Source organism: Dromiciops gliroides, chromosome 2 (assembly GCF_019393635.1).
Source record: "Dromiciops gliroides isolate mDroGli1 chromosome 2, mDroGli1.pri, whole genome shotgun sequence".
NCBI lineage: Eukaryota > Metazoa > Chordata > Mammalia > Microbiotheria > Microbiotheriidae > Dromiciops > Dromiciops gliroides.
Genome location: NC_057862.1, coordinates 607281789 through 607298081, shown reverse-complemented (window position 1 = coordinate 607298081; position 16293 = coordinate 607281789).

The following is a 16293-nucleotide window of genomic DNA, read 5'->3' as shown; positions in this document are numbered from 1 at the left end:
ACCTCCAAAGGCACCTAGATGCCCTGACGTTCAGTCTGCATTCCTAGAGATTCATTTGCCAAAGGTCACAGAGGCCCAAAGAAAGGGTGCAGAGCTTAGCAAAACCCAACCAGCTCTGAGTAGAGGCCGCCAGATCTTGCTACTACAGAACCGGCTGAGCATTTCTTTCCTGGCCTGGCTTGTTTTCCTAGTCCTATCTTGGCAGGTATGTCTCACCAGCAGCCAGAGGCCCTGCTGATGCTGGCCACAGGAGGGGCCCAGCATTTGCTGAGGCCCCAAACTCAAAGGCTTATCTTTCATCTGGGATTTGAATCCCCGAAGCAGATGTGGACCTCTGGATCTCTTAACATGGACCTGAGTTATTCCTTCCAGTTTGGGGCTGGCCAAATGCTGTAAAGCCACCGTGGTACAATGGCAGACTCACTGGCCCGAGAATTCTAATCCATACATATTTAGCAGTGAGGCCATGGTCAAGTCACTTATTCTGGGTCTCAGTTTACTCACCTGTAAAATGATCAGGTTGGAGTAGATGACCTTTCAGATTCCCTTTCCACCCCAATGTTCTCTGTCTAAAATGATCAGTTGAAACACCAGGCAATAACTCATGGCATACATTTCCCCAAGAGGAGGTGCCCTGATGACATACTTTAGATGCATACACAGACCATTGTCCACACCTGAGGAACTGACAGCTCAAATGTGGAATGCCCATTTAGGTGGATATTTCCCACTTCCTTTCTTGAAAGTTATTGTCGAAGATATGATGGAAGTTATTCAGTAGTCCCAAGTCTTCTTCTGTTAACACACTCTTGGCTGTCTATCATGCCCCAGAGCTGAAGTGGTCTGCCAGACCTTCAATTGATGAACCCGGAATCCAAGAGGCAAGACTATGAGGGTTTCCTGGCTCTAAGTCCAGCTCTCTATCCATTGTGCTTCTCTGTTTCTTAGACGAACTGTTCATAACAATATGAATGCTATTAAAACAGACCAGGAGCAAAGACATTCTGACTACTCACTGTGACTGGCCAGTCCTGGCCCTATTCACCAAACTTCCTGACCTAAGCAGTTTGGAAACTATTTGGTATTGCTGTTTAAAATACCAATATGTCTTTTCCCTCTGCTCCCTGGACAAAATAATAATAACAATAATAAAACAAAGCAAAAAAAAAACAGAAGAAAAGAGAAAAGTCGTCAGCCTGGTTTCTTTGCTTCTCTCTTCGCCCTGCCTTTTGTGTGCTGAAAGATTAGGAAAACTAAAGGGCTGCAGCAAACGGGTCTGAGAGAGTAGTTAGATAATTACAGCAATGCGCTGGGGGCCCGGAAGCTCTGAATGGAAAAAAACAAAAACAAAAACAAAATCCATAAAGGACAAAACCCCAAACCAAACCAAAATAAAATAAAATAACACCCAAGAACCAGGGATCTCGGAATGGCTGTGGCACAATTATTGCCCCTGACTAGGCTCCGCAGGGACTTTCAAGAGTCTCCGGGGCTCCTAAAGAGTCAATCTGAAATAGCGATGGGTTTCTATTCTCCCGGTTTCTGTCAATCTCCCACTTCCAGGATCTAGGCGTTCCACATACCCTGGAACCAAACTGTAATCTGACCAACTTCACTCCGACAGTTTTCTAGTTCAAACGGGTGGGGGAACCTGTGTGCAGAGGCCTGGGAAGAGAAATAGGTTTGTATAGACCTGGTTTGGGAGAAACACTTGAACCAGAAACCTCTTTCTTTCCTACAAACCCAGATGAGTGACGGGATGCAGTATCTAGCCCCCGGAGGTCCTCCTTTGTTACCCACAAGAGCCAGACTCCTAAAAAGTGAGAGCACAGGAGTACCGGCTGGACATATAGCAGAGACCTCCCCCCCACCCCTCCTCTCCCTTCTCTCCTTTTCTTTTTTCCTCCCCTCCCCCTTCCCTCTCCTCTCACTTCTCTTCCCAATCAGATTATAAGATCTTTGAAGGCAAAGACCACAAGAACTCTGTATTCTCAGCCAGGAGTAGCAATGAGATAAAAGGGGGGGGGGGGGAATGGTCCTTATGGAGTGCTATTCAGGTGTAAGGGCAAATAAATTAAACTCAGTAGCTGTTGGTCCAAGACCTGGCCTAAACTTTGTTGGAAGGAAAGTTTGGAGAACTGAAAGGGGAAGTGAGGAGTGAAGATGCAGCGTTGAAAAATATGTCAGAGGAGGAGAACAGAGGCCTTCCTTTCCTGTCTCTCCTGAGTCAGGAGGAGTTTCCTGTTGGCCTTGTGAGCCAGGGACCCATCATCACTTTTCCAATGCGGGAAAACGTTTCTTGTCCCGAAAAAAAAGTCACATCTATCGGTTTACCAAAAAAAAAAAAAAAATGGGAATCATAAAATGAAACCAGATATGCACAAGCTTTGCAAATCTTAAAGTGTTCAATAAATAGCAACTACCACCACCTCAGCCTTGACAACAGTAGTAAAGACAATAACCATTTTGTCCAGCCCTGTGATTTGATCTGTTTAGGGAACTCCCGGTGAGGGATCTCCCTTTACCAATAAAGAGCAGCAATTTTTTCTGGAACTTGTAATCTTGGCAGAGAACCGGCCTCTGAGTCAGGAAGACCTACGTTCAAGCCTAGGCTCTTAGCTTTCTCACCCTGGGCAAGTCAGGTAACTGTAAGACTAAGTCGCCTGAGCCCTATTATGATCCGCATGAAAGAGGTGGCATAGTCCCCAGGCGACTCTGGGAGAAAAAAAAACAAAAAAGACGAAAGTGTATATCATATCCCCTGCAGAAAAAGAGACCCCTTTCAAAGTTGCGATAATTGAAGCACCAATTCCTTCAGTCTAATAGATAAGTTAGAAATTGGCTAATGTAGACAGAACCCGAGGTTCGTTATTTCCTGGTTTGTTAATCACTGCCCGCCCTAGTGAGCTGGTTGAAGCTGGGAGTGGAGTGGTTTTTTTTACGCCTCCCCAACCCGTCTGTAATCTCACAACTCTTATCGCCAGATCCCCACCCTGATGACCAGCCTCCCTCCAGCCTTACCTCCCTGCCTGTACTTGGGAGCAACTGCTCTTTTTGCTACTCCCGGAAAAACGAAGGCACGCGCACATCCCTTTCTAGTCATTTTCTTTGCGTCCCTAGGGGATTGGAGCCTCCCCAGGCACTTCCCAGGGATCTACCCCAGGCTCGTTTCTAGGAGAGTCCTCCCTGAATCTACCCCAGCGCAGAAAAGCGTATTATTTGCAAAACCTCAAAGAAAACCACCTCTTTTAAGTTTCATGATCGAAACCAACTTCAGCGGAATATTAACTTCAAGGATTCTCCGCTTTAAAACAAGAATCGCTTCCCACTCAAGTCTTGAGTGTAGAAAGAAGACTATCTCGCATAGGGAACCTTGGACAACGAACCAGAAGAAGACTGGGGGGATAAGGAAGTAGGACACCCTTGTGTCAGTGGTTCACTGGGCTTGGGGGAAGAAGATAAAACGGTACCCCTGAGTCTATGAATAAAAAATGCTCCTTAATCATTTTGGTCTGAACTAGTCACAAAATGTAAGCTCATTGAGGGCAGGGGCGATTTCATTGTTCTCTTTCATTCCCCTGTGCATGCCTAACCAAATTCTCGACGCTTTATAAAAGTTTGTTGGTTGAAGCAAAAGTGGTTACCCCCATACCCTCAGGCCAGAAATATTCAATAATTTGCTCTTCCTCTCCCCTCTATTCGAAGAAGGGATAGACATTACATTCTGTGTCCTGCCTAGCCCATCCACGTGCCTGGGCCTAAACAGGGGTCCCGGGAGCAGGGAGTCAGTGCTGGGAATCTTTGGCTCTCATTCCTGAGCAGAGTCTCCTCTCGGGAATCTTGGAGTCAGGGACACCCTTCCCCGGTAGGAGAAAACGGTCTGGGGGCCAGGGTAAAGAAAGGAAGGTTATCGCCTAACGGAGGAAAAGGGAAAATAAGTCCTCGGGGCTAATCTGGCATAGGAGAAAACGTTGGATTTCGCCCGGTGGCTTTTTTCTTCCTCTAGTTCTTTCTGTCTGTACTGGGAAATGACCAGGTTGGGGCCCTAGCGGGGCTTCTTTACAGACAGGGTTTTCGGGCCTTATCCCCCTGGACCTTCTAATCGCGTTTTAATTAGTATTGCCTCGAAGTGAAATACAGAGGCGCCCGTAAAGGAGAGGATTTAGAGGATCCTCACCTGCGTCCAAGGACGTTTTCTCCAATGAAATCTAGTCTTTTGTCTTCCGGAAGCTTCCTGGTTTTGTCTCCGGGGTTTGCCTCGGTTTCCCTAAATCCTGGGTAGGCGCGATTCCTTCGAATCTGTCTTAGTGTGAAGGAGAACCAACCCGGTGGACTCGTGTATAGGATGGGGGATAAGGAGGGAGGGGAAGGGGAAAAGAAAGGAGAGATTGGATTTTAAAAAGCTAGTGAAACCTTCCCGATGGTTTAGGGGTGTTGTGTGTACGTATGAAAAGTCCAAGCTCTGAAGGGGAGAGCAACAAATCCTTAGCTCTCCTTCCTTCAGGGTGGACCTTGGGCTCCAGATCTCGCAGGCATCGTTTCCTGCCCTTTGTGTCTCTTTTCAGTCACCAGCCGTAGGCAACTAGCTCCTGTCAGTGTATTTGCTGTGGTTTGGGTGCACAGCTTTAGTGAACAGGGTGGGTCCCTAGCCATAGGTCTTCGGCTCCACTTTGCTCTATTCACCGCCCCCCCCCCCCGCCCCGGTTTGCACAGAAGGCCCCCCAGCTGGATACTGGGACATTGGGGAATTGGGGAGCGGAGAGAGCAACTCACTGAGGACTGGGCATGCTGGCTGTGGATAGGTCAATGTGGCTTGACCTCTACAGAAGAGGGGGAAAATGAGATGAATCAGGGTTGATGCCCCTTCCCCTCTCACTTTGTTCCTCCCTCCTATTTCCTCAATCTGGCCTGTAGGGACTATGACTCATGAGCTTTGAAGACCGTAGGCCCAGAGTGACCATCCAGACACCAGATTGCAGGACCAGACCCGTCAAGTCACCACCGTAGAACACACGCACACACCCCTCAAAGGTGAAACAGCTGCTTCATTGCGTGTTTGAGAAACCTGTCTTCTCTTTTCCTTGTCTCTCTGACAATGCCTAGCACGGGGTTGGACACGGTGTAGGGGCTTAAATGTATATTTCTTATTGACAGAAACTCTGGAGGGCAGAGTGTGTACTAAGAAACTACAACCCCATATCACCAGCTGTTTCTCTGTCTTCAGGGGACCGTCAGGGACCTTGATGCGCCATTCCTTTACCCAACAAGAAACACAAAACAAAAGAAAAACAAACAAACAAAAAAACTATTCCATATTCTGAGATGGTGGTGGGCATTAGCCAAAGCTGGTTTCTTTAAGAGAGGATACTGGAGTCTTACTACATCTCAAAATTTTCAGTGCTAGGAAAAGAAGGAAAGAAACATTTTCAGAATTCATTTCTAATGTGGGGGACATTGCCTTAAATTGAGTTCTGAAAGTTGTACTTAAAAAAAAATCCTCCTGGGCAATTGGTAGATCAGATTGCCTGTGAGAAGTGGGCATTCATCCCCCCCCCTTTACCTGTGAGTAACTGTATCAGGGAGGAGGGATTCCTGTCTTGGCACATCTTTCTCAGGCTTGTATTTATTTTTCTTACCATTAATTAAGATGCATACAGCCTCACTGGGCAACATCCATAGAGCTCTCCCTTGTTCAGTTTCTGCTTTTGGCAGAACAGAGAAGGGGCATTTCACCCAGCCCAGGGTTGTGGGCACTCCCAACACCAGAGCTTTAACCAAGTTCTCCATTTTCCAAGAAACCTGGTTATAAGCCAGCATTGTTCTTAACTCAGAAATTCAATATCTTTACTTTGTTGTCCCTGTGAATTAAGGATAAACTGTATGGCTGTTTCTTATAGAAGAATGTGTGTTAATTAATTTATATGCAACAGCACTAGAACATTTTAATGAACTGGGTGGAAACAAGATACTGATGGGAGAATTGGCTATGCCACGGGATCCTTCTCTAAGGCTGGTGATGGGGGGCATGGCTAATCTGACTACTCCAATGTGGAGTAATTCTGGTGTGGGGGATAAAGTCTGGCTTGCAGTATATACTAACTCTGGTAACAATGATATGTATTATAAAATTGTTTGGCTGTAATGGGGGTTGGGGTGTGGTAATAAATGTGTATATAAAATGTTCAGATAATGATAAATTGCATTTGTGTACTCATACAAAGCAGTTTTCCCTCAACAACCCTGTGATAGTAGATAGTATAAGTTTTGTTATCCTCATTTTTACAGTTGAAAATACTGAGGTTTAGTCATTTGCCTAGAGGCATATATCTAGTAGGTGTTAGAATCTGGGATAAGAACCCCAGTCTTGTGATTTCAAGTTAAAACCAAGTCCAAGGTCTTTCTGCTACATCATGGTGGCTCTTAGGGTGTCTTTGTAAGGTTAATACCACTTTAGGAAGCACATGGAATGTGTCAAAAGACATTTTGTTCATAGTCAACAAAACAATCAATTGAACAACAAATATCATGTGTGCTCTTCTTACATGTAAGGTCCTGTGTGAGACCTAAGGGGAATACAAAGACTTAATCTTTGCCTACACAAAGTCTAGTTGGGAAGATGAGATATTTATATATGAAAACAAGTTAAAATAAATGCTAAAGGAGAGCTAAATAGACAGGAAATACGATAGTGGTTCAATGGTGTAAGAATCAGTATTAGCTGTTGAGGCTGGGGAAGGACCAATTTAATGCCAATACAAATTGGAATTGCTGTGGTACTTATTTCTATGGTTCTGAAATTGCAGGCAAGAAAAGTTGCTGAAAGCCTTTGGGGATCCTGAACCAGAGTTCTTCCAGAGACCTTTAGTTGTCATAATGTCTTGAATGTCAGACAGAATTTTTCTTATGAATGTTTGATAATAAACAACTTGTTAATAACTTTACATTTAAATTAATTTAGTTCAATGCATAACTTTTTCAGTCACTCCAACATTCAATCAGTCAACAAACATTTATTGCCTATGTGACATCTATTAAATGTTTATTAAACTCCTATTGTGTACCAGGCTCAGGGAATACAGAGACATAATAAATAAAATCCCATATAACAAATGATACACTTTAAAAAAAAGATGAGAAAAAGAAATCATCAAACTCATCAATACATTAAAAAAATCTGAAAATTAATGCAATATTCCCCAGTTATTGGCCTCCCACCTCCACAAAGGAGTGGTGTGGAGGATATTTTCTCATATCTCTTCTTTGGAGCCATGCTTACTCTTTGTCATTTGACACTTTTTTTGTTTTGTCATCCTTTTTTCTTTATGTTATGGTGGTCGTACAAAAATGTACTTGTACTCATCATATTTGTAATTTCTTACAGCACAGTAATACTGATAGACATCTATTTTATTTCCAGTTTTTGCTATCACACAAAAAATATTCCTACAAATATTTTGGCCTACATAGGGACTTTTCAAAATCAATTACCTCCTTTGGGCTATAAATCTAGTAGGGGAATATCTGGGTCAAAAGATATGGACTTTTTACTTATTTTGTAAGTATAATTTCAAATTGCTTTCTATAATGGTCATGCTGATTCATAGCCTCACTAACAACACTTAGTGAGCCTTTCTTCCCACAACCCTCCCTAGGTAAACTTTTCCCATCTTTTGTCACCTTTGCCTGTTTTCAGGATATGAGGTTCAATCTCAGAGATGTTTTGATTCTCATTTCTGGTTTTATTAGTGATTTGGCGCATTCTTTCATATGATTGTTCATACTTTGCAATTCTTATTTTGAGAAAGAATTTCATACCTTTGACCACCTTATCTATTGGAGAATAGTTTTTTGTCATATATACATATAAATGTTAGTTGTCTTTTTTTGGGGGGGGACAGGGCAACGAGGGTTAAGTGACTTGCCCAGGGTCACACAGCTAGTAACTGTCAAGTGTCTGAGGTCGGATTTGAACTCAGGTCTTCCTGAATCCAGGGCCGGTGCTTTCTCCACTGCCCCAGTTGTCTTTTTATAATGAATGTCAAACCCTTGTCAGAAAAATTTGGTACAAAGATATTTTTCCCATTTGATCACTTCCTGTCTCATCTTAGGTGCTTTAATGTTGTTTGTGCAAAAACTTCTAAGCTTTATGTAAACCAAGTTAAACAATTTGTTTTATCTCTTGTAATTGCACAAACTACCATTTATTTACCTACTCCCTTATTTTGAAAAACTTTTTTTGATGTTATTCTTTCCATTGACATTGTTGTTATTGTTGTTTATAGTTTTCCTTTTAATTTACTCCATTCTTTTTTAGTTCCTAAGAGACTTTGCTTGCTTCTTTGTATTCTTCATTTCTGATAGCACAGTAACATCCATTTCATTCATGTACCATAAATTATTTAGCTATTTCCCAACTGATGGGCACCTACTTTGTACACAATTTTTTATTACTAGAAAAAATCCACCAAAATATTTTGGCATAAATTGGACTTTTCTTTCTCTCTTTGACCTCCTCGGAGTATGTACCTAGGAGTGGGATCTCTGGGTCAAAGGGTATGGACATTTAATTCCAAATAGTTTACTAAAATGGTTAGACTAATTCACAGCTCCACCAAGAGTGCATTAGTCTGCCTATCTTTCCACAACCTCTCTAATTTAACTATTCCCCATCTATTATTATCTGTGTCAACTTGCTGGGTAAAATCTCAGGGCTAATCCTCCTCCCCCACATTCCCTTATTAATAAATGATTTTAAGTATTCCTTCATATGTTTCTTTTTTTTTTCTTTTTGGTGAGGCAATTGGGGTTAAGTGACTTGCCCAGGGTCACACAGCTAGTAAGTGTTAAGTGTCTGAGGCTGGATTTGAACTCAGGTACTCCTGACTCCAGGGTCGGTGCTCTATCCACTGCGCCACCTAGCTGCCCCCATATGTTTCTTAATAGTTTACAATTCATTGGAGAAGTGTTTGTGCGTAGATTTTGACCACCTACAGTTGTATCTATTTCCCTATTATTAGACATTTAGTTGGCTTCCAATTTTCACACACACATATAATACACACATATATGTATGTATAGTTATATAAATAAAATTTTGCCTAAGAAGGCAAATGGATTGGAGCAGAAATATGAAATTGAACTTTTCTGTTTCTTAGACTTCTTTTAGATCCTTCAAAGTACTTAGTAGGAATGAATTCACAATAAGTACCTAATAAATCCACATTGATGGATTATAGTCCAAGCATATACTTATTTCAGTATCCCAAGGAGACGTGATTCAATTGGTGTGAATACTCCACTCTCTTTTACATGCCTTTTCTGTCAATAATGAAAACTAACATAAATGTAATATCACTTTAATATTTGGGAAGTATCTTACACAGTTGAGCCTCACAACAACTCTATGAAATAGATATTATAGGTATTATTATTTTCATTTTATGGATGAAAAAATTGAGACCCAGGTTAAGTGCTATTGTTTAACTATTTCATGTGTGTATATTTAGTTTCCCCAAGGAGACAGAATATTCCTTGAATATGCGTTACATCTCTGTATTCCCTATAGAATGCTGTATAGAACTGGCCACCTAGTAATAGCTTTTTGTAACCTGCCCCCTTCCTATCTTTCTAGTTGTCTTATACAGTAGCTTAACAAATGCTTTATTGGTCTGAATAAACCTCTTCCAAATACAGGTTGTGAATTTAAAATGAGATCTTTTAAAACAGAAAATACATTAAAATATATTTTAAAAAGAAAATATGTATTCATACTTCAGTGGATCCATGATCTCATTGGTATGAATATTCACTTACGAACACCTTACCTTTCTATGGTTTTCACTGCAAGTTATTCTTGTTTATGAACTTTAGAAGTTTGACTGATGACTTAAAAAAAAAAACAACAAAAGGTATTTGCTTTCCCATATGCCCCTAAGAACTGTTCCTTTCTCCACCAATAAAAACACATAAAAAGTTAGACTTAGATCTAAGAAGACTTCCTGAGACATTCACTGGCTGTGTGACTACAGGAATGTCACTTAACCTCTCTTAGTCTCAATATCCTTCTCTGTAAAATACGGATAATAGTAGCACATGCCTGGCATTTGTTTTGAGGACCAAATGAAACATAAACAAAGCACTTTGCAAACCATAAAACCTAATTTAAATACTAGCCGTTATTCTTACTCTGTTCAAGTGACTACATTTGTCTGACTGTCATGCATGACAGATGTAACACCTCATACCTGTATTTCCCTATCTCTATTCCCTATCAATAAGTATGTTTTATTTCCATAAAAGCAAGGTTTAGATTTGCTTCCATGTACTTCAGTTAAAACACCAAGGATAATTGACCCAATGTCTATTATTCAGTATATTATTCAGTCATGTCCAACTTTTCATGCCATTTTCTTTTCCAGCTCATTTTACAGATGAAGAAACTGAGGCAAACAGGGTGAAGTGACTTGCCCAAGGTCACATAGCTATTAAGTATCTGAGGCCAGATTTGAGCTCAGGAAAAGGAGTCTTCCTGACTCTAGACCTGGAACGCTTTCCATTCCACCATCTAGCTGTTTTTCCTTTGGAGGACATTAAAGACAAACTTGGGCCCCACTGAGTGAGTACTGCTCACCTGGGGCCACAACATTATGGGTATACATCAACCAGGTAAGCCACTCCCTATGAAGATCCATTGAAGACAGGTGGTGCAGATAATGTTACTTAGGACAATGGACAATATAATGGACACACTTTTACCCAGTGCCCTTTGCATATCAGCCTGCAAGGCTCTTCATGCAAAGACAAGAATTGGTTGGGGCTATTATTTCACCTTAAAAAGGTCGTTTCACAGCTGTAATAGCACGTCTATGAAATATGGCCCTATGACATTCATAACTGGGAAATACCACTTCCTGCTTCCCTGCTGCCCCTTCTCTTACTTGCCCCAGCAGTAGAATCGTTAGGTTAGCCATGAAAAATAAATGATGGGATGTTTGTCCAAGAGCCCCAATCAGAGTCATCATCATTAGTGTCCTATTAGGGACCTTTCAGCTACTATTAAGTGACTCACGATGTCAGTTTCTATAAACTTTACTTGCTCCTCAGTTCACCTATATCTTGCCAAAGTCAATACCCTGTGTCTGGGACTGGAAGTCTGCAGCTTTCTCAGGGGGTCACAAAGCTTTGAATCCCACATACACAGCTGTGTGTGTGTGTATGTGTGTGTGTGCATGAATTTCATACCCTTGTAACTGTATTTATGTCTGTGAACAATTTATTCACATATTCATGTATATACCACTTGCAAGCAAATGATTCTGTATCCTCACAATCCTCTTCTTTTATGTAGGAAAACACATGCATTCTCATGTTTCTTCCCCTTGTGAACAAGTAAATAGATAAACAAATACTCATGCACAAAGCCCCTAAGGGTCAGGAGATCCTCTGATAGACCAATTCAGTATAATGTGCCATTGGGACTTCATGACTTACCTTATCTCTTCCAAGTTACACAGTTGTTTTTTGTTGTTTTGTTTTTGTTTTTGTTTGCGGGGCAATGGGGGTTAAGTGACTTGCCCAGGGTCACACAGCTAGTAAGTGTCAAATGTCCGAGGCCAGATTTGAACTCAGGTCCTCCTGAATCCAGGGCCAGTGCTTTATCCACTGCGCCTCCTAGCTGCCCCCTACACAGTTGTATTTTGGTGGACCTTTAGTGTCTTAACCCAAAGGAGTGACCATTTCAGGCACAAGGGGCAGGCCAATAGTAGAGATATTTATAGACTATGCATTCTCCTTGGGGGCAGCTAGGTGGCACAGTGGATGGAGCACCAGACCTAGAGTTAGGAAGACCTGAGTCCAAATTCGGCCTTAGACATTTACTAGCTATGTGACCTTGGGCAACTTATTTAACCATTTCCCTCAGTTTCCTCATCTGTAAAATGAGCTGGAGAAAGAAGTGGCAAACCACTCAGGTACCTTTACTAAGAAAACCCCAAATGGGGTAATGAAGAGCCAGACACAATGATTGAACAATAATGCTCCTTGAGGCCTACTAATTTGTTACCTATGTGGCGCGAACAAAGCTATCATTGGATTGGGAATACAGGTTCTTATAGCTTTATGTCTTGTCTTAAAAAAAAATCCTTTTATTCTTTTTTTAAACAAATGGCCCAGGACAGGGGCCCAGGGGAAGAAGGGGGCGGGAGGCCCCAACCCCACAACCTCTCCCAACACCCCTTCCCCCTAATATATTTATATCTATGTATGGGCCCCAGGGGCCACGTCTTGTCTTAAGGGTGTATTCAAGTTCTTTAGTGCCTCCTTTTATGGACCTCAAGTCTTCACTTGGTTGGGTCTGTGAGAAGAAAGGATAGAAATTCATTGGATAATTAGAAACTTAACACTGGTGAAAGTCTCAGTTTTCATTCTAGTCTCTGACCTCCTAAAGAATATTGATTGATTGATGGCCCACTAGTCCCTGAGTAGGGATTTTTAGAACCCCATAAAAGGCAATACCACCAACTCATTCCCTCCCCAATAGGGTGACTGCCCAACTACTCATAAAAGACACAAATAGAAATATGTGAGTTTGGTCAATAAAAGGCTTTTAAAATAAATTTTTAAAAAATAGCAAATTTCACTGAAAGCCCAACCAGTCAGGTGACAGGAGGGGTATGAGTCCAATATATCCTGGACCACATTGGCAGTGGGGGGGGGGACAGGAAAGCAACGCTGGTTATGTCAGTCCAAACTTGGGTTCTTGGAAGAACAGATGCAAATTCTCCAGATGAGTCCAGACCACTGTGGTCTGGATGCAATGCTGGGAATTTTATAAGATGAGATCTTCTCATGATGCATAGAAGACATCTGGGCTTAAATTGCGTTTGCAAAGTTCTGTCTTTCATGGCAATGACAGTATTTAGTCTTTGGGATCCAAGCAAAAGCAGAAACCCAAACATATCAATAGCATATACATACAATCAACATGTAACCACACATAGATTTATACCTAAACATGTATTAGAGGCACATCAACACATACATAAACATATGTGTATACACTCAAAGACAGATGTGTCAATGTCTCCCACCACTGATGCATGCACATGAGGCAGAGTGCATATAGCATGGGAGATCAAGGCCAGAACTTCAGTTTAGTTGCCTTTTTAGTGGTGTGAACAAGGGCAAGTCACTTCAGTGCTCATTACAGTTATCCTTTCCACACTGTAGGTTTCCCTATTGAGGTTTCAGTATATCATAGGTTGGTATAAGAAATTAAATGGGAACTCTGGGGGAGTTTTGCAGGAAGTCACAGATGACACGTGAAGGCTAGCAGATGACATAGAAAAAGTTTAGAAATTCAGAGACGCATAAAATATATGTATAGTATTGTATAATATCAACATATATCTTTTATTATCATAAGAATTCAGACATCTTCTCTGGATGGCAGAAAATTTTACTCAGATTTTCCAGGTCGAAGGGGCTCCACACCCCTAAGCCCCCCTCACTCCAATGTGGAAGGGATAACTATTCTCATCTGTAAAATGGGGTTGTAGGGGGCAGCTAGGTAGCACAGTGGATAGAGCACTGACCTTGGATTCAGGAGGACCTGAATTCAAATCTGGCCTCAGATACTTGACACTTACTAGCTGTGTGACCCTGGGCAAATCACTTAACCATTGTTGACCTGCAAAAAAAGCCCCCAAAACCAAAACAAATAAAATGTGATTAGCATGGCTGGACTGGTAAATGTTTCATAATTGCTCTGGGGTGGGGGGAGAATTATGCAAGACACATGTTTAAGTTTAATTAATTAAGTTTAATTTGCATTATTAACATTTTCTCCATCATGTTCTTAGTTTAACAATGAACAAAACAACAGGTCAAGCCCCGGTTTGTAGCATTTACTGATTTTTAAAAAGTCTAAATGCTCACATTGAAAATTTAACATTAGAGGCTCAGCTGGTTGCAGCTTACCTCTGGGACCTTTTTTATAGCATTGCTGTAAGGAAATCACTATAGAAATGAGAGCTATTGTTAGATACACACACACATATATCTTTATATACACACATGCATGCATATGTGTGTATATATATTAAAGACCTCTATATGGAGGTCTTTATACAGATAGGATCACCAACACAGAAGTGCTCCAAGGCACACAACTTCCAAGCATCTACATGGCTGCACTGGCTCGGTCATGTGCACACCATGCAAGATGGGCACATTCCTATGGCGAGTTAGCCTCAGGCCAAAGACCTGCTGGACGCCCCCAGCTTCGCTACAGAGATGTATGCAAGCGAGATGTGAGGGCTCTGGGAATAGACATCGGCAGCTGGGAGGAGATGGCCAAGGACCACACCCGATGGAGTTCAGTCCTCAGGAAGAGCTTGCGCACAGCTGAGATGGGCCTCCAAGCTCTGGAGGTAGAAAAACGAATGAGATGCAGGAACCGACAGGCAACAGAGAGCACAGTTTTCCGATGTTCTCGTTGGCAGGAACTGTGGTTCCCCTATTGGACTGCATAGCTACACTGTGGCCTATGGCTCTTCAAGGCGCTGATCCATGGTTGTCCGAGACTGGCGGAAGCCTACTACTACTATATGGAGTTCTTAGTTTTCTTCAAAGTCCAACTTGAATACAACCTCTCTCCCTCCGCTGCCATTTGTCAGTGCTCAGTTAGGTAGTGTAGTGGATAGAGCACTGGGCCTGAAGTCAGGAAAACCTGAGTTCAAATCCAGTCTTAGACACTTACTAGCTGTGTGACCCTGGGCAAGTTGCTTAATCGCTGCCCTGTTTCCTCAACTGTAACATGGGGATAATAATAGGAATTACCTCCCAAGGCTGTCATGAAGATGAAGTGAGATAATATTTGTAACGCACTTAGTACAAGGCCTAGGACACAACAGGTGAGATGCTATTATCATCAACTATTATTAATTACCCCCTGCTTACTTATCTGTGTTTATGTTGTATTCCATAATAATATATATATATATATATATATATTTTTTTTTTTTTGGTGAGGCAATTGGGGTTAAGTGACTTGCCCAAGGTCACACAGCTAGTTAAGTGTCAAGTGTCTGAGTCCAGATTTGAACTCAGGTCCTTCTGAATCCAGGGCCGGTACTTTATCCACTGCGCCACCTAGCTGCCCCCCATAATAGAATATTAATACTTTTAGACCAGGGACTGTATTATATCCCCTTTGTATCTTCCAGTCCTAGCAATGTCTCCCACACAGCAGGCACTTAATAAGTTTTTAAAAATGTGTTGAGTATACATAGATATATGAACACATATAAACATGTCAGGTAGGCACATAATTACCAAAGTGATGTTGGATCCCCTCTACTCTCATGAAAAAATCAGAACCAATTCCTTCGGAATGTTCATTGCAGGTTTGGGTCACTTCACACAGAATCAGCTCCATTGGCAGATGGGAATCTTATCATAGAATTTCCAAATTGGAAGCTATCTTAGTGATTATCTGGAGTCATGGAATAAGACAAGATATTGGGGTATAGGAGAAATGGTCTAAAGGAATTCTAATGTCGGGTTTTTCTTCCCTCTTTGACAAAGCATTCTTAATTGGAAAAATGTGTCCACTATACATTTTATAAACTTTGCTGCTACTGTAGCATATGACTTGGGGCATGACACCACTGAATGTACTACCATTTCCAACTTTCCCTCAGTCTACATCTTACCTTCTCAGGTGAAAATGCTGAAGGGTCAAATATTACAAATTTCCCCCCACAGGCCATGTTCTGCAGCAATTTGGTTGAATTCAATCCTGTGAAATTATTTTCAGCAAACTACTGTGTTCACAGCCTTATGTTAGTCACTATGAAAAATAAAGAGGGGAAAAGCCCCAATTCTTGTCCATGAGGATTCTCTGTTTAGTTTTGGAAACAAGGCTTATACACATACAACAGTAGAAGGACCCCCTCCTGGACTCCTGGAAAGCAGTGAGGGTTAGTGCTAAGATGAGTGAGGCTGAAAATACCAGCTATAGGAAGACAAATAAAAGGCTGTCACTGTGTGCTGGAAAGATAGGCTTTATGGGATTGTCCCTGTATCACGGTTAGGATTTAGATCCCTAGAGAAGCCAGAATATAAAGAAATACATGGGGGCAGCTAGGTGGCACAGTGGATAAAGCACCGACCCTGGATACAGGAGGACCTGAGTTCAAATCCAGCCTCAGACACTTGACACTTACTAGCTGTGTGACCCAGGGCAAGTTACTTAACCTTCATTGCCCTGCGAGAGAGAGAGAGAGAGAGAGA